The following is a 19,769-nucleotide window of genomic DNA, read 5'->3' as shown; positions in this document are numbered from 1 at the left end:
TGACAACATGCTAGATAATTACTCAAAAAAAGAAGACACACCTATCTAAAGAATGACAAGTACGAAACTTCCATGAAAGTAAAGAAAAAGTGTTAAAAGTGATATAATTTAAAGACCTCTATGAAAATAAATTTGAAGATCTAGATAACTGGAATATTTACTAGTTAAATCATGTTTACCACAATTTGCCTAATTAGAAATAAAAATTTTAAAAAGTTCCATAGAAAAATAAAGAAAACAAGGAATCATCCCACTATCCAAGCAGTAGACCAAGACTTCTTCACATAGAGGCCCTGTTGAACCTTGAAAACCATTCTAGCTTCCCTTGAAAACTAAGGGAAGCTTTTAAATTTTTTTATGAGTCAAATACACCATCAATAGTTACATTGATAAGTACAGTACAAAATTTAAAATACCAATACCATTCATTCATGAATATTAATGAAAAAATTATTAGCAAACAGAATCCAAATTTATTTTACTAAAATACTACCTAATGACCAGGTGGCAGATATTCAGAAAGACAAGGTCAGTTAACTACCAGGAAACCCATTGATACAATATACCATATTAATAAACAATAAAAAAATAACTGCACTGCACATATACTGACAGCTGATTTTTCTTTTTTTACAAAATTGCAGTGTGATTTAGTCCAAGCAGAAGTTTTGTTTTCAGAAATGATGCTGGGATATTTTGACATAAGAAAGGTCAGACATTTAATATCAATTTTGATGTTTCTTATATCAAACTTTTGATATAAATGTTTTTATATGTTTGATATAATAAAGGTCAGAAAGTAAGTTGATTAAAAGAAAGATGAGCTAGGATTTAAAGCACTAGAATACCTTAAAAAGAAAAAAAAATTGATTCATGTTTACATCATATACACAATCAAATCTCAAAATACATCATATACCAAAATGTGAATACTAAAACCTGAAAACTTCTAGAAGACAATATTGAAACACAATCTCTCTGGCTGTGAGATAGGAAAGTTTAATATAAAATTAAAAAATAATAAATTGGGTTTTAAAGAATTAGAACTTTCAGAGTTTTAGAAGCCACATTTAAGAAAATGAAACAAAACAAAGAAAAACTGGCCACAACTTTGCTCTGCACCTGAATGAGTGCTGAGTGGGGAGGAGCCAGGGAGAGGGAGCAGGCACTTCAGAGCCTGCATAGGGGCAAGAGGCTACTCATGTCCTTGAGAGCGCAGGGATGCAGGGTCTGGAGCCACAGCTGAGTAGCTGTAGCTTCACCTGGGAGTCTGGGCTCCTGTTCCACCAACTTGGTAAAGCATGGGGCTCTCACTGGGACCTGCTCCGGACCCCCACTGGCTCCACAGAGTGCATAGTCCCAGCTATGCCTCCCCTGCTGCAGCTGGTGTACCTGCAGCAGCTGCTCCAGATGGGCCATCAGGGCCGTCGTTTATCCACTACTTTTGCCAAGACTCAAAAACTTAGCCATGATAAATAGCAATTTCTGATTTGATAAAATATCTTTGGTAGTAAGAGACACAACTTAGCCACTTTTAAAACTTTTAATTTTCTTCAGGCATTTCTCTAAATAATGAATGAGAAATCACATCGTAAATGTTAGTTACTGAGAATTATACCCATAGAATCATAGAACATTCATGTCAAAAGGAAACATAGTGGTCTTTTATTCTAGTAGTTCCAATGTTTTATATTCTTTACATTATTATTCTAAAATAAAAGTTTACTCATGTTTATGACTTTATAAAATGAAGACATTGAAATTTATATTGTCATTCCTTTTATTATCTTTTTGCAAAAGCAGGACTTATATTTCCCCAAAATTATAATGAAGCTGTCATTATGTCTTCAGAATTAAAAACAGAGAAAGTTACTTTATAAAAATTTGTTATGTTGTTTTTGTTTTTTATCACTTCATTTTGAATAAATAAAATATAAGTCATGGACCAACATCTCTCTTCACATCTAAACCTACCTTTCCAATTTACAGAACAAGAAAGCAAGATCCATAGAATAAATATGACTTGCTCAGATTCCCATGACTATTGTGTCTAGGATCTGGAATTAAAGGCCAAGTCACTGAACTCCCTGTTTAAAGATTCTGACATCACAAAAGTAGTATAGAAGAGAAGAAAACACTTCTGCTGTCTTTACCAATCTTGTGTTTAATGATCACCTTGCTAGTTGTATTAGTTGCCCGTTTTTAGTTCAGCTATATAAAATCACAAGAAAATAAATTTTTAAAAGAAAGACATTTTCTTTTAATGCATCTCACAATGAGCTTTGAAGAGAAAAGATCAGAATTACAGAGGTTGGAGATTAAGTATTCTGTGGAGTACACAGCCCGTAGTAAATGCACTACTTGTGTGGGTTTTAAGTTCTATTTCTTTATGAACAAACAGTTTCATTCTCTGAAGAGTGTTCTGTGAGAGCTAATCATTGTTTGTGTTTCTAAGTTATAAAACATATATTCCTAATAAGTTGAACTTAAAACTGGATGGGATGAAATGAACATTCTTTCCTTGAAGCTTGTCTATAGAATTGTCAAGAAAAGGATATATAAATTTTAAGACAGCCATCCTTGTTATGTAGAAAAGTATTACACTACAGCAATGTTTATCAAATACCAAGTGGACTTACTTAACTCTATTCTTGTTGCCTCTATTTTCCATTTGTAAAATAGAAATAATAAGACCTGTCAACGTTTCTGAAATAATTAAATGATATATTAAGTACTTAGTAGGGAACAAATGTCGAATAATATATTGATAGGCTGGAGAGTCTAAAATGATATTTTTCCAATTATCTTTGAATTTTTCAGAATTCATTTTTCTGATCATCTTCTCTGATTCAAATAACCCTGCTACCTGTTAATTACTCACATTTAGAATTAAAGTGAATTGGATTTGAGAAATGTATGGAGGATTCCTAGTTTGCCAGGATACTTTGCTAAGTAATCGCTGGAGAAATTTAGTAATATTGACCTTCATTTGTCACCATGTGTAAATAATCTTAATGTGGGAGCATAAGCACTGTGTGGTGCCCATGTTCTCTGCTTTACATTTGTGGTATTGCAAAATAAAACACCTGCCAGAGTACTGTGGAATGCAATCTTGGGAAGGCTGTGGCCAAAGTAATCCCATATGATGGAGGGAGAGTGGAGAAAATACTCCTTGATAGATATGCCCTGTGTACCATCTATAAAACCACAAGTGCAATTCTTAATTTCTTCTAAAAAAAGATTATAGACTGAGGGGTACTGTAGAACCCAAGCAAATTATTCATAAAAAGAAACAAGAAAGCATCCATTTATCTAAAGGTTTAGAAGGCAGAAGTTTTCAAAGATAATATTAAAAATTGATAAATCAGTTTTTAGTATTGTACCTCAAGTTGCAGGCACCACATTTGAGGAAATAATAGTTATAAGCGTGACAGTCCACAAGAGGACATTTCCAAGAACAGTTCTACAACAAACCTGTCAAAGTGCTCGGTCAGCTGCTCCTCAGAAGATTCTCCAGGTGGTCTGTACGAACTATATATGCTGGTAGTTCTCTTTTACTCTCCCTCTGCCTTAGTCTTTTAAACTACTTTCACTCATCATTGCTTATGTTGGTTACAGTAATGGGAAATATTGGGATATATGTCCTGTTATGAAGAAGAGTAGCTAAATCCCAATCTTAGGGTGTCATAATAAAGGTTAGCTGACCACCACAGCGCTTCATATATAATTCAAATTCTATACCAGAGCTCGTCCTGGGAAGCTGCTGACAAGCCAGAGGGTCCACTTCTCAGTTGCCTTGTATCTAGAGACACGTGAATATTCCTGGCCAGTACATGTAAGAAAATGATTTATATATTTAATGTGGCTCCCCTGACTCATACCTTTCTATGACGACAGCAGTGTGTTGGATGTGTGACCACATTTACTCAGAATGTGATCTTATTTGGATTAGTGATCTTTGTCTACGTAAGTAAGGTAAAAAATCTCCAAATGAGATCACTTTGAATTAGGGTAGGCCCTAAATCCAATGATAAGTCAATAGTAAGCTATAGGAGAAGAGAAGAGACAACACAGTGTCACACAGTGGGAAAGGGCACATGAAGATGAAGGCAGAGATTGGAGGGCAGCCACAAGCTAAGGAACTCAAGGATTGTCAGTGGCAACCGGAAGCTAGGAGAGAAGCATGAAATGGCCTCTTCAGATTAGCACATTGATTTTGCACTCCTGGTCTCCAAAACTATGAAAAGAATAAATTTCTGCTATTTTAAGTACCAAATTTGTGGTAATTTTATATTGCACAAAAAATCCAGGCTTCTACAAGCCTGATAACACCAAAGATTGCCAGAAAACCACTAGAAGCTATAGGACAGCCATTGCAGATATAATTGGTAAAATGTAGATGAGGTTATACTTGATTAAGGTGGGCCCTTTATTCAATATGACTGGTGTCCTTATGAAAGGGGGGAATGTGGATACCGAGACACACACACAGGATCATCCCAAATGAAGAAGTCATAGATTAAGATAATCTACAAGTCTGAGAACACCAAAGATTGCTGGAAGAGGAGAGGCACTGAACAGATTCTTTCTCACAGCCTTCAGAAAAAAATAACCTTGCTGGCACCTTGATCTCAAACTTCTAGTCTTCAGAACCATGAAGCAATACATTTCTGTTGTATAAGCAATTCAGTTTGTGGTATTTCGTTACCACAAATGGTATTAAAAATAATACTATTTTTATTAGCCCTAGCAAACTAATACAAGAAGGTTATTAGTACAAACACAAAGTAAGTTCAGACACAGGGTAGATTTCAAATAGGGTTTTATCTGATTTCTACTAATTCTCTAAGGTATTCTCTCTTTTATGGGTCACCTTTTGCTCTGGGTGTCTTTTCTCATGGTAGCAAATGGTTGCAGGAGTTCCAGGCATCATATTCACTTCTGTGCTTTCCAGAAAAAGTGAGAGTATCTTTGACCCAGCATTCTAAGTAAAAATTTAAATTTAGTTTGGACTGGACTAGACTATTGCTAACTAACTGTGGGATTGATAATTAGAAGTGTTGACTGATCTAAGGGAATCCGGGTGGACTTTTAGATTTGAAGAAAGATAAACATCCCTCAAAGCAAATGAGCAGCCTAGTCAGGGGAGTATGCCTGAGCAAAAATAAGGTATCATGGGAAAGTAACAGTGGGAAAATGAAAGCCAAGTAAGTGGCAAATGGACCAGAGATACATATTTTAACGTTGTTTTTGCCTTCCAAATAGTTTATATTTCTAACTTGTCAACTTTATCCTTCGTAATACCTGATTTAATGTGTTCTTCAAAAAGAAAATTTGGATTTCTTGTAGTTGTTCATTTTATGCACATTTTTTATAATTTTTAATAAATATCGAGAATTGCATTTTTTTAACTTTAAAAATGTATTTGTTAATGTGTGAATATTCGATTGTTATAACAGCAAAAAATAAATTTAGTGGCAACAACTTTTGAAACTCGTGTGCATATTCTTTAACACATTGCTATTTTTTAAATGGCATTTAGAAAATTTTTCACTGGTTACCTATATTTACAAGGCAATGCTGCATATTTTCCAAGAAATACATCATGTTTTTTACTGCTGAAAAAAGTAGTCTATATTTTTCTTATAAAAAGAAAAATTACAAGTGTATATTTAATATCTTGATAAATAATTTTTATTTGGGAAAATACATTTAAAGATCAATTTTATAGAATACTATTCTGCATATTGTTTGTTTGTTTTAATCCCATGGACCTATACTGATTTTAATGGCTTACAAAGAACTTCTGATGTGGAGAAATGCCATCTAGTTTAAAAGTTTCAGAGTTCCCACTTTAACTAAAGGTATATTTTGCTAGGATAACTTTATACAAGAAGAATTTGGTAAGCAGGTTTAGAAAACAGTGTCAGGGTATGATCTATAGTGAACTGTAATGAGAAAATATTGTATTACTATGATGTGATCAAAAATTAAAATGAAAACTGCAATGGTATTTTTCTAGAATGATTACATTCTAAAGAGCACCTGGACTTCAGTGCAGTTTGCAGACTGATAAACTACACAATTAACCAATATCCAATTTACTAGAGTAGTAAGTCAAGCAATCAGATGAGACTAGGTCAGAAACATACTGAAATACTTTCCTATTTATGAGTTTTAAATGTATTTCAGAGATTAAATAAGAGCTTATTCATTACTTGATGTAAAAAGACTTATAACTACTGTATTAATACTATTTTTTTAAATTTAGACTGTATTTCTCTGCCTCTTTCCATTCAGTAGGAAATTTTCTGTGAAATTTTTGAATTCATTTCTTCCTTATACTCTAATTTAATTAACAGCAAGTAATATTGCATAAGACCTCAAACCTTAAGTATGCCAACGTAAAGGATGCTACAATATTTGGTTATGACATTTAATCCTGCAGTGCTTCAGAACAAACACTTATTGACAAAAAATTACCATCCTAAATTTATAATGATCCATATAATGTGATAATTTAATACTTTTGAAATAATTTTCAGTTTTTCTTTGTGTAGATTTCGCATTTTTCTTTAGCATTCTTATGTCTTATCTTTTTAAAACAATGAGTTCCTACTAGCCAATGAATTGTAATAATATATTAAGCTAAATTCTAAGAATGCAAAAATAAAAATGAGTAAGTGCTCATTCTTGTCCTCAAGACAAATTGAGAGGAATGGGGAAGACAGATGGAAAAGAAAGAATAAAACAAGGGTAACTTTATATTGTAATAAGAAAAAGGAGCCTGGAGTGACATTCAGAGGAGAGGCACTTATTCCTGGAAGAGGTGACCTGAGAGATGCATTTTGAGGAAAAAGTTAGAGTTCACAAGATTAATAAAAGATAAGCAGAAGAGAATGAAACTGGGGACATAGGATACCCAAGGGGAAGAAATAATGAGAAAAGTCATGTATGGAATTAACACTGTAAAATTACTTTTAAACACTAGCTTTGTTGAGGGCTTTTCTGGAGGCACACACTAAGCTCTTTAGATATGTCATTTTCTAACAGCCCTAGAAGCAAGTACAATGACTACTTTCACACCGCATAATGTGTGAGGGATAAAAGTGGCTCAGTAGTGGGTTGAATGTTCAGTGTAAAGCATAGGGTAATATGATTATGAAGCCAGAGATAGACAGGGAACAGTTTAAAGCAGAGTTTAAAATTTGTGTTACCTTTTTTGTTTGCAGGTGATAAACACATCTGCAGAGTCTTCAACAGAGGAGTTTTGATTCCTGACACTTGAAATAGGTTATTCTGGCCACTCAATAAAGGATGGATTCAAGGGTACACAATGAAGGTACAGAAACATGCTTGAAAGTTAAACTGCAAAGGCAAGTAATTCTGGGAACTAGAACCTGGAAGAGTGGGAGCAGGGGAAAGAGGATTCATTTTTACTTCTATTTAGAAGTCTTAAAATGATTCTCTTCTTCTACAAATCCAGCATTCAACTTATGCAGACATATTTGACATAAGGAATTCTCTTAAAACAAAAACTTAAGGCATTTAAAACCCAGCAATTTTATGTAATGGCAAAGAATTAATAATTTTAAGAAATGGTATTTCTCAAAAACTTGGCTGGGCATGGTGGTGCATGCCTGTAATCCCAGCTACTTGGGAGGCTGAGGCAGGAGAATTGCCTGAACCCAGGAGACAGAGGTTGCGGTGAGCCGTGATCACGCCATTGCACTCCAGCCTGAGTAACAAGAGCGAGACTCCATCACAAAAAAAAAAAAGATATTTCTCTCTCCAATCCTGAAAGAAATCAAATACTGAATTGCAAACAGTCTACAATGCACCTAGCTTTTCTGACACGCATCCAATTTTATTGAGAAAATGTTAGATGTTAGATTTAGAGTGTGACTTGTTAATATGCCTGGGTGTTTAAAGGTATTTTATCCACTATTAGGTCTGGTGTCTCCATCTGGAAAAAAACTGAGAAAATAACAGAGAAGCCTAAGTGCTCAGCAGCAAAAGAAATAGTTTCTCTTTTGTTTTGTCTCTTCCAGGTTGGGTATCTGAATGATGCTGACCTTACAGAATGAGTTGGGGAGGAATTCCTCCTCCTCAATTTTTTGAAACAGTCTAAGTAGGAATGGTACCAGTTTTTTGTACATCTGCTAGAATTCAGCTATGAATCTGTCTGGTCCAGGGCTTTTTGTGGTAGATAGGCTACCTATTACTGATTCAGTTTTGGAGCTCATTATTCTGTTCAGGCCAACATCCTTGAAGAACACTGATGCAAAAATCCTCAATGGAATACTAGCAAACTGAATCTAACAATAGATCCAAAAGTTAATCCAGCATGATCAAGTAGGCTTTATTCCTGGGATGCAAGGATGGTTCAACATATGCAAATTAATGAATGTGATTAATCACATAATCATTACTGGAGACAAAAACCACAGGATCATCTCACAGAGAAGTCTTTTGATAAAATTTAACATCCCTTCATGTTAAAAACTCTCAATAAACTAGGTATTGAAGGAACATAACTCAAAATGGTAACAGTCATCTATGACAAATTCACAGCCAGCATTATACCGAATTGGCAAAAGCTGAAAGCATTCCCCTTAAAAGCTAGCACAATACAAAGATGCACTTTTTAACCACCCCTATTCAACATAGTGGAAATCTTAGCTAGAGCACTCAGGCAAAGGAAAGACATAAAGGACATCCAAATTAGAAGAAAGAAACTCAAACTATCCCTGTTTGTAGACAACATGAATCTGTATCTAAAAAACCTATAATGTCATCCTGGAAGCTCCTTCAGACTGATAAACAACTTCAGCAAAGTTTCAGGGCACAAAATCAATGTACAAATATTTCTAGCATTCCTATACACCAAGAATAGCCAAACCAAGAGCCAAATCAGGAACACATTCCCATTCACAACTGCCAGAAAGAAAAAATAAAATACCTAGGAATATAGCTAACAATGAAGGTTAAAAAAATCTCTACAATGAGAATCATAAAACAATGCTTAAAGAAATCAGAGATGACAAATAGAAAAACAGTCCATGCACAGGGATAGGAAGAATCAATATCATTAAAATGGCCACGCTGCCCAAAGCATTTAACAGATTAAATGTTATTTCTATCAAACTACAAATACCATTCTTCACAGAACAATAAAAAACTACTTTAAAATTCATATGGAACCAAGAAGGAGACTGAATAGCCAAGGCAATTCTAAGCAAAAAGAGCAAAGCTGGAGGCATCATGCTACTGATTTCAAACTATACTATAGAGCTACAATAACCAAAACAGCGTGGTACCAGTACAAAAACAAACACATAGACCAATGGAACAGAATACAGAGCCCAGAAATAAGGCTATACACCTACATCAATCTGATTTTTGACAAAAGCTGACCAAAAGAAATGAGGAAATGACATCCTACGCAAAAAGTCGTGCCAGGATAACTGATAACTATATGCAAAACTGTACAATTGGACTCCTTCTTTACATCATATACAAAAATTATCTCAAGATGGATTAAAGACTTAAATGTAAAACATAAAACCCAAAACTATAAAAATTCTGGAAGGTAACCTAGGCAATGACATTCTGAACATACAAACTAGCAAATATCATAATGAAGATGCCAAAACCAATTTCAACAAAAGCAAAAATTGACAAATGGAATCTAATTAAACTAAAAAGCTTTTGCTTAGCAAAATAAACTATCAACAGAGTAAACAGACAACCTACAGAATGGGAGAAAATATTTACAAAGTATGCATTTGACAAAGGGCTAATATCCAGCATTTATAAGGAGCTTAAAGAAATTTACAAGAAAAAAACAATGCCGTTAAAAAGTGGGCAAAGTACATGAACAGAAACTTTTAAAAAGAAGACATACATGTGGCCAATAAGCACTTGAAAAAAAAAGAAAAGCTCAATATCAGTGATAATTAGAGCAATGCAAATCAAAACCAGGATGAGAAAACATCTCACACCAGTTAGAATGGCTATTGCTAAGAAGTCAAAAAATAGCAGGTGCTGGCCAAGTTGTGGAGAAAAAAGAACGCTTATACATTGGTCGAGTGTAAATTTGTTCAACTATTTTGGAAAGCAGTGTGTCAGTTCCTTAAAGAGCTAAAACCAGAACTATCATTTGATCCAGAAATCCTATTATTAGGTGGATACTCAAAGAAATATAAATTTTTCTATCATAAGAAAAATGCACACATATGCTCTTTGCAACATTATTTACATTAGCAAGACATGGAATCAACCAATATGCCCATCAGTGGAAGACTGGCTACAGAAAATGTGGGACATATACACCATGAAATACTTGTGCATTAATAAAAAAGAACAAGATCCTGTCCTTTGCAGGGATGTGGATCGAGCTGGAAGCCATTATTTTTAGTAAACTAACTCAGAAACAGAAAACCAAATACTGAATGTTCTCATGTACAAGTGGGAGCTAAATTATGTAAACACAGGGACACAATGAGGGGGACAGTAGACACTGGGGCCTACCAGAGGGTGAAGGTTGAAAGGAGGAAGAGGAGCAGAAAAAATAGCTACTGGGCACTAGGCTTAGTACTTGGGTGATAAAATAATCTGTACATCATACCCCCAGGACATGAGTTGACCTATATAACAAATTTGCACATGTACCATTGAACATAAACTTTTTAAAAAAAATAAATAGTTTATAATTGTGCTACCTCAGTAACTTAGTTTCGTAGAAGCTATTGTAAAATCTGCACTGCCTTGTCATACAAATGCCTCTTGCTTTAGCCCAGCAATTTCCAAAATTAAGCATTTTATATGTGATTTGCTTTTTGATTATAATATAATAATATTTAATGCTGCATGTTATAGTTTTAATTATGTAATAAAGGAAATAGAATAATGTATTAAAAAGTCAGTAGGTGCTGGAGAGGTTGAAAAATATATGAATTAAAAGATACTTTCATAGAAGGAGCTGTGAAATCTGCCAGTAATGCAAATCAGAAATTATTTGTGATAACAAAGCAGGCAGGAGGAAAAGTATTTGCATGGTAAACAGAGCTGAAAGTCTCAAGGACAGAGCTGATTCTGTCGCTAGAGGATGTTGTGAAACTAGGGGAAAAAATAATGGTATCTCACCAAGGTTTCAACAAAGATGAAATATAAGCTATGGATAAATGTTTTCAAATATGCTTCTACCAAAAAATGACCCGTTTACATTCTCACCATTGTCTGAGAATTACCATTTAACTGTACCAATTAAAAGTACACCTGAACAAGTTTCCTTGCTTTGAAGTTTGTCCTGACTGAAATAAAAATACTACAGCTTTCTTTTGATTATTATTAGCATAGTTGATTACTCTCCATCCATCTACTTTTGATCTATATGTGTCTATATCTAAAGTGGGTTTCTTCTAGGCAACATATAGTTGGGTCTTATTTTTGAACAATGGACATTTCTGAAAATGTCTGTCTTTATTGGAATATTTAGACCATTGACATTCAAAGTGATTATTGATATAGAATTAATATCTATCATATTTGTTTCTGTTTTCTGTTTGTTTCCCTTGTTCTTTCTTCCTGTTTTTGTCCTCCACTCTTTTTATGCCTGTTGTGATTTTAATTCAACATTTTATATGGTTCAATTTTATCTTCTTTTTTACTATAACAATTTTACTACTTCTTTATTTTAAAATTTTTACTGCTTGTCCTTAAGTTTACTTCATACATTTACAACTAATCCAAGTCCACTTTTGACTAACACTATACCATATTACATGTAGTTCAAATACCTTAGAGTGACAAAATAATTCTAATCCCTACCATCCCTACCACTGCCAGCAGGTTCCCATTGTTGACATTCATTTCACTTAAACAAAAGTATAAAAAAATAAACATATATACATATAAACGAGCACCCAAATCTAATACATTTTTGCTATTAATTTTATACATGAACTGTTACCTGTTATTTGTGATATCAATTAAGAATAAGAAAGATAAAAATTGTTATTTTGCATCCACTTATTTCCTAGCTGATGTTATTCCTTTCTTTATGTAGAGCTGAGTTTCTGAACTATATAATTTTCCTTCACTCTAAAATCTTTTTTTAACTTTTTATACATAGCAGGTCTACTGGTGAGAAATTCACTCATGTTTTAGCTGTCTTTGAAACTCTGTATTTCTTCTTCACTTTTGAAAAACTATTTCGTAGGGTACAAAATTCTAGGTTGGTGGTTTTATTTTATCCAAATGTTTTAAATATTTTACTCCACTGTCTTCTTGCTTGCAGTTTCTCAGGAGTTGGATATCATTCTAATTTTTGCTACCCTATAGTTAAGGTGTTTCCCCTCTGTCCTCCACCACACCCCACCCCCAGCTTCTTATAGGACATTTTCTTCATCTTTAATTTTCTGTAGTTTAAAATGATGTTCTCAGATGAAGGCTTTCTGCTATTTGTCTTGAGTGGTGTTCTTTGAGCTCAGTGTCTGATATTCATTTACAGATGATTCTGTCATTACTGTTTTAAATATCCTTCCTGTTCTTTCTCCTTTTATTCTACTTCTATAGTCCTATTTTGTGTACATTATATCTTTAATCATTGTCCCACATTTCTCTGGGGTTTTTTTTCTCCATTTTTTAGGCTTCTATCTATTTTCTCTTCAGTTTTGGAGGTTCTACTGACAATTGGAGGTTCTACTGACATATTCTCAAGCTCAGATATTAGTTTCTCAGCTATATCGAGTCTAATAAAGCTCATAAAAGACATTTTTCATTTCTTTCCCAGTGTTTTTTAAATCTCTAGAATTTCTCTTTGGTTCTTTCTAAAGTTTCATCTCTCTGCTTACTTTGTCCATCTGTTCTTACGTGCTGTTGACATTATCCATTACGAACCTTAGCATATTAATCATAGTTGTTTTAAATTTCTTGTCTGATAATTCCAGCATCCCTGCCATATCTGAGTCTAGTGTTGAAAGTTGCTCTGTTTCTTCAAACTATGTTTTTTGCCTTTTAGTATAAGTCTTTGTCCATTTTGTGCTGCTAAAAAGAAATACCTGAGACTGGGTAATTTATAAAGACAAGATGTTTATTTGGCTCATGATCCTGCAGGTTATACAAGTAGCACAGCACCAGCATCTGCTTGTGGTGAGGGCATAAGGCTGCTACTACTCATGAAAGGTGGCAAAAACGTGCTGGTGTGTACAGAGATCACATAGCATAAAAGAAAGCCAAAAAGAACAGGAAGAGGTGCCAGGATTTTCAACAACTAGCTTTCACAGGAACTAATAGAGTATATTCACTCACCTCCAAGCGAGGCCATTAATCTACTCAAGAGGGATCCAGCCCCATGTCCCAGACATTGTCCATTAGGCCCCACATTTCAAAATTACCACATAGGGGTTTAAATATCAAAATTTTGTGAGGACAGATACCCGAGCTATAACTGTATGTCTTGTAATTTTGTCTTTAGCCAGACATGATGTACTAGGCAAAATAAACTGTTCTAAATAAGATTTTAGTAATACAGTGATGGGGCATGGGGGGAGGGGAAGTGTTCTATTGTATTATAAGTGAGTTTCAGACTTTTAGTGACCCTGTAGCTCTGGACTGTTAATTTCACATTTGTTTCCCAGTACTACTCCCTGCTTTGGTTGGACTGCATTCCTAGAACTGGCTACAGCTAGATTTCCCATCCCCCAAAAAGGTTACTCTCTGATAAAACCCCAGCAGGTTAGGCTCATGAAACAGTTGTTTCTGAAGGCAGACCTAGTTAAAAAGAATGCTCTGTTGTATTTTAAAATGGTCCCTATGCCCTTCTTTTGCTGAAAGCATAGGAAATTTTTCTCTGATATTCATTGAGAACATGGTCTAGCTACTACAGGTAAAATGCGCACAAGCATGGAGGCTCTTCTATGACTGTTTACCCTGCAATCTTTATCTCTTAGACTTGTCCACACTGAGCCTCTTGCACTTCAGTTCAAATTTTCTGTCCCAGCCTTGGTTCCTATAAAGGTTGCAGCTTGTGACTTTTTGCTCTGGTAAATTGTGATTCTTTGTACTGTCTGCCCCTTCAATGTTGTGAACAGCAGTTTGCTCTGTGACTTCACATATCTTATAGAACTAAGAAGAATTGTGGATATTTTAGTTTGTTCTGCTTTTTGCTTGTTGTTAGGTTGGAGTGGCAACTTTCTAGATTTTTGCATGTGAGACAGGATACTGGAAAGCTTAAAGCTATTTTAAAATCTCAAAGCCATGTCATCATCATTTCTATTATATTTTATATGTCCCAATGTTTATAATATTGCTGACTTTGGTACCTTACTGTGATTATTAAATATTTACAGACCCAAAATATGTACAATAAATTCTCAAGCTGAAAGTGATTACAGGTTCTTTATCATCAACCAATTGATATTTTTGTTGGATCATTAGACCTAGTTGATTCCCTAAAGACAATTTTGACCAGTTTGATGTAATTTGTTATATCAACCATTGATATAACAAATAAAGTTTATGCATGAAAACAAAGCGGTTATTTCAAGCTTTGTTTAAATTTATAAACTTTACTTGTTACATCAATAATTTTCTTGATCTATTTTTCATGTAAATTCATTTTTAACTTAGTTTTTTACTACAAAGTAGGAGCACTCTAATTTTTCTTAGTATTATATAGTTCAATGTGTCATCTGTTCTGAAAGATAATTAAAAAGAAAAGGTGTTTATCTGTATCTAATTACAATTAATGGTTCTTACAAAAATTTTCTCATACTGGATGAAAGTTAGACTCTACATGGTAAAATCCTCTCGTTAGAACGTTCAGGTGATTCATCAGCCTAGAACACTGTTGAACCTTCTTGCTGCTCATATATTACAACTGACTTAGGAGCTGGCTTTTTCCTCCTTTTCTTGGTATAATCACGAACACCTCTAGGATTATTTGCATAAGCACCAACCCTTTCTCCTCGAATTCCCATTCATCATTCTCTACTAACTCTATTAGAAGCAAATATATCTTAGTAGTTCATAAACAAACATACACTTAATAAAAAAAATTCATGTATAAACATTAACACTCTGCTACATTTATATTATAATTAATATAATACATGCTATGTTAATTTTTCACTTTCAGATTTTATTATAAAATCATGACCTTTTAAGAACTTAATTTATTTTTATTTTTATTATGAGTTTTTTATGTCATTATTAATTTTAAATTATAACAATTTAGACAGCATAAGCCCTCTTAATATAGTTCCTTTGTGTTTTTTTTTGTTAATATTACCCACCCCGCTGTAGACATGTTTGAAGGAATCACTGCCTTCTAGCAATAATAGTATGTTCTAATTCCATATGAAATTTTTTCTTTCACCAATCACCCTCCAAAGAGGATAGCCATTTTTCCAATAGAGAACACATTGGAAAGCAAAATATCAGGAAAAAATGAGTATCATTGTTGAAAAAAATTGCTGTGTTTATCAGGCATTTTCATTGACATTTCCAGTTTAATATATTGGAGATGTAACTATTTTGTCAGATGCAATTTTATTAGTCACTAAGACTTGCTTTGATGAAGAAAAGCTGAAGTGAGTATAGCATGCAGAATCAGTATACTGATTTTGGGCCTGAGGTTCTTTAACTTGCTTTGTATTGCTTACTGGTTAAATATACTCCAAAGCCAAGAGTCATTAATCATAACTAAGAGGAAGATTACTGAACTTGTCTCAGTGAGGGAGGCAAGAGGTCATTAGGATAATATAGTAGTATTAGAGGGACGTGAACTCAATAGTAGTAAGAGCATTGATAAGGGGCAGGGACTTGACTACATAGCTAGATAAATAGATCACACATTATGTGATCTCTACTAAGCATAATCAGTCTCTAAAAGTTCCCATTCCCGTGGGTTTTATTTCCTAACATACTTGGTTCGCTTTCTTTTATTCATATAGGCAAAGAAAACAATTCTTTTCTATGCTAAAATACATATTTTCAAAGGGGACTCCGCAGAATGTTAATATTAATTCTGTAGGTTAATGATAAAAAAGAGGAACAAGTATTAGGCATGTCCCATGCCTAAATACTTCTGCAATATTGAGTTAAAAATTAACTTATTTCTTAATTGCAGAATTGCTCACAGCCTTTAGTATTCTTATGTAGACAGTAACATACACTGTATTTCATACAATATTTGACCATCCAAACCTGCTTTTAAGAAACACTGATAATTAAATATTTCTAATTTATCACTTGGATAATACTTACCTACAGGAATAATTGAGAATATAATACAATATTTAAAGTCTGGCTTAGAATAAAGTATATACAGAATTGCTAAACTATTTAACCACGAAAATAAGTGCATTTTCACACATAATTATTAACAAGCAGAAAATAAACAAAAACTTTTAACCAAATGAGTTTATAATTAGTCATATGGTGCATTGGCCTTGGAGATTTGGCTTTGCCTCTAAGGAGGGAGATTGGAGGCATATATGTGCTATATGTAGATAAACTTGAGAAACTGACCTATTATTTTTTGAGTATTTGGATGAGGAATAGCCCCTTAAAAGCTTTTACATACATTGGTTCATTTTACCAATTTTATTTTTACTTTAGAAAGAGTCACCGAGTTTGCTTTAGTAAACTGACTTACATGAGACTGAGAAACCTCTTAGTGTCCTATGACTTTATTCACCTTTCAAAATGAACAGTCATAGTAATTTTTAGAAAATTAGTTGGATTCTTATTGATGATAAGTGCATAAAAGCTCTTCATTATGATGCATGGGTAGGCCTTCAGTAAAGTTGGTAAAATTAAGTAGAATGAAACAGGTTATGGGTATGATTACTGCTACTCTTAAATATACAGAACTGTGGAATTCCTTACTCTATTATTAATCTTGTATTTTTGGTGATTTTTGATAGAATTTCAAAGTATTAATAACTAATTGTCTTTTTTTCTTTTTGCTAATGTGCTGTGTTACTTCATCAACCTTGTAATGTTGCTTCTCAACCCATTCACAGATCTACGATAGGCCTTAAACATAATAAATTGTTTATATTCCTTATCAAAACTCTCCATTCTTTCAGTTAGGAGCCATAGGAAAAAAATGTTTTGACATTTTCCTTTCATCATTGGAAGAGTATATAGTAACTTGAAGGATTAAATTCAGCGGTTGGTTTCTAGGGATGAATATTTGGACACTTGCTACCAGAAGTCTTCAAAAGGTATCATGAATGTGTGATTTCCCAATATACAGAAGTGCCTTCCCAAGACTTGAACACTACATTTTGGTCATGTAAAGGAAAGGTATGAACTTTCTTTAAACAAAAAATAGACAGGATCTCACTCTGTTGCCCAGACAGGATTGTAGGGGTACAATCATAGCTCACTGCAGCCTCAAATTCTTGGATTCAAAGGATCCTCCCACCTCAGTCTCCTGAGTAGCTGAGACTGCAAGTGCATGTCACCACACTCAGATAATTTTAAAAACATTTTATAGAGATAGGGTATTGCTTTGTTGTTCAGGCTGGTCTCAAACTCCTGGCCTCCAACAATACTTGCGCCTCAGCCTCCCAAAATGCTGAAACTACAAGCATGAGCCACCATGCCTGGCTGAGTTTCGAGTCAGTCTCTATTATGTCTGTGTTTACATACTGCTTGCCAAGCTCCGTGGGATACTGCACTTTTGAGAGAAATAGAAAATGTTGTGTAAAAAATTATCTATATCTTCAAACAGTTGACATTATTTTTAGGAATATAATGTCCACATTTGAAATAATTACTTATAACCAGCATAAGCAAACTCGGTGCCAGCAAAATATGCCAATTATATCTCCTCTATTTGGATATTAGTTTTTGAATATTAGGTGTTCTTACGTTCTACCTAATCAGTACTTTACTATATGTTCTCATTCATGGATCATTACTCACAAAGACATCAAACAAAAACGAGAAAAAAACCCCTTTCACATCCAGCTGCAATGGTTCATTGCTTCCTTATAAAGAGATTTTCTCACAAGCAAAGAAAGATAATGCCCTTGTATTTTGAGAAGAGTAGCTTTTAAAATATTCAATGTTAATTCTTGGTGTTACAAAACTGAGGACAGGTATGGTGGCTCATGCCTGTAATCCCAGCACTTTGGGAGGCTGAGGCTGGCAGTTCACCTGAGGTCAGGAGTTGGAGACCAGCCTGGTCAACATGGCAAAACCCCATCTCTACTAAAAATACAAAAATTAGCGGGGTGTGGTGGCACATGCCTGTAATCCCAGCTTCTGTGGAGGCTGAGGCAGGAGAATCGCTTGAACCTGGGAGGAGGTTGCAGTGAGCCCATATCGTGCCACTGTACTCCAGCCTGGGCCACAGAACAAGACTCTGTCTCAAAAAAAAAAAAAAAAAAAAGAAAAGAAAAGAAAAGAAAACTGGGCAGTGAGGGCATAACATATAAATTATATAGTTTAATGTATTATTTATTTATTTATATAAAATACATTATTATAAGTGTGTGTGTGTGTGTGTGTGTGTGTGTGTGTATATATATATATATATATATTTAGTCTAGCCAAACTACAGTAGGCAAATGTCTCATAAGCTTGAGAATAGAAATAAATAGGAGATAAGAATAAATGTTGTATTTATCAACTGGGAAGTCTTGTAGAATTAAGTAGGGAAAAGATAATCTATACTTGCTAACTTTTGACCAACACAAGATCTGGAAAAAGCTTTCATCCTTTCAGTGTGAAGGCACAAACAAATAAAAAAACTACTGATGGACTTTTGGGAAAAAAAAAAATACAGGACTTATGGTTCAACATAGCTGATAAAATAACTGCACATATCTTCTCTTTTTACCAAAATATTACAAAAATGGCAGCAGAAGTATAAAAAGGCACAAGCTCAACCGTCAAAGAGAGGAACACCACAAGGCAGTCTACTCCCAAATTTGGACTCTGACCCACTGAAACGGAGGCAATGTTTGTTTTTTTAAGCCACTAAGGTTTGGAATAATTTGTTAGGCAGTAGTAGACAACCAAAGATCACTAAATTTTTGAGAACAGCAACTGACATGATAAAGAGAGGTACAAAATGCAAATAGAAAGGAGGATCTCTGGGAAAATTGAGATAATCTAATAGTAGTAAAAATGCAAATGACATGGATAATATTATCAGAGATATAAAAAAATTATTTCAAACTCATATGCCAGGCAAGTTAAAGCCCCACCTTCTATTTGGATAGAAAGAAAAAGAAAACTATTAGCAATCCATATTCAGAACACTAAAAGAGACCTTCAAAACAAATAAACAAACAAAAATAAGATAGAGAAAAAACAAGCAAAAAGAAAGCTGTAGGATAAAGTTGAACAAATACCCCAGAAATCCAGGACCCATAAATTAAAAATCAGAGGAGAAAAACATAAAACATTTAGTAAAAAAAAGTTTCAACTAAAAGATTTTTATAAGAAAAAATGAGAGAAATCATTAATAAAATATCACAGGAAATATTCCCAGAACTGTAAAATGCTGGAAAATCAGCACTAATTTTTTTTTTTCCTAATTGGAAAAGAAGGAAAAAGAGGTTGAGAAAGAGGAAAACACAAAAACTGCACATCAAAAAATATCATCATAGAATTTCAGAACTCTGGTGACAAAAAATTAAAAGTATAAGATTTTCGATAGAAAAAAATTGGTCTCACATAAAATAGTGATGCAGTGATGTGTACGGTATCAATCTATTACACAGCGACACTGGAGCTAGGGT

The 19,769-nt window shown here is 33.9% G+C and overlaps 1 long non-coding RNA gene across 1 annotated transcript in view; it reads left to right on the top strand.

Annotated features, from left to right (window-relative positions):
• The window catches only part of LOC118154615 (uncharacterized), a 131,786-nt gene that overhangs the window by 14,232 nt on the left and 97,785 nt on the right, over positions 1 to 19,769 (top strand). The window contains exon 3 of the long non-coding RNA XR_004744720.3: positions 7,233 to 7,342. This is a non-coding gene — a long non-coding RNA (uncharacterized LOC118154615). The remainder of the gene's footprint in view (positions 1 to 7,232; positions 7,343 to 19,769) is intronic.

The sequence above is a fragment of the Callithrix jacchus genome, chromosome 6, assembly GCF_049354715.1.
Source record: "Callithrix jacchus isolate 240 chromosome 6, calJac240_pri, whole genome shotgun sequence".
NCBI lineage: Eukaryota > Metazoa > Chordata > Mammalia > Primates > Cebidae > Callithrix > Callithrix jacchus.
The sequence above is the reverse complement of the archived record's forward strand: the minus strand, read 5'-3'. Positions and strand labels throughout refer to the sequence as shown.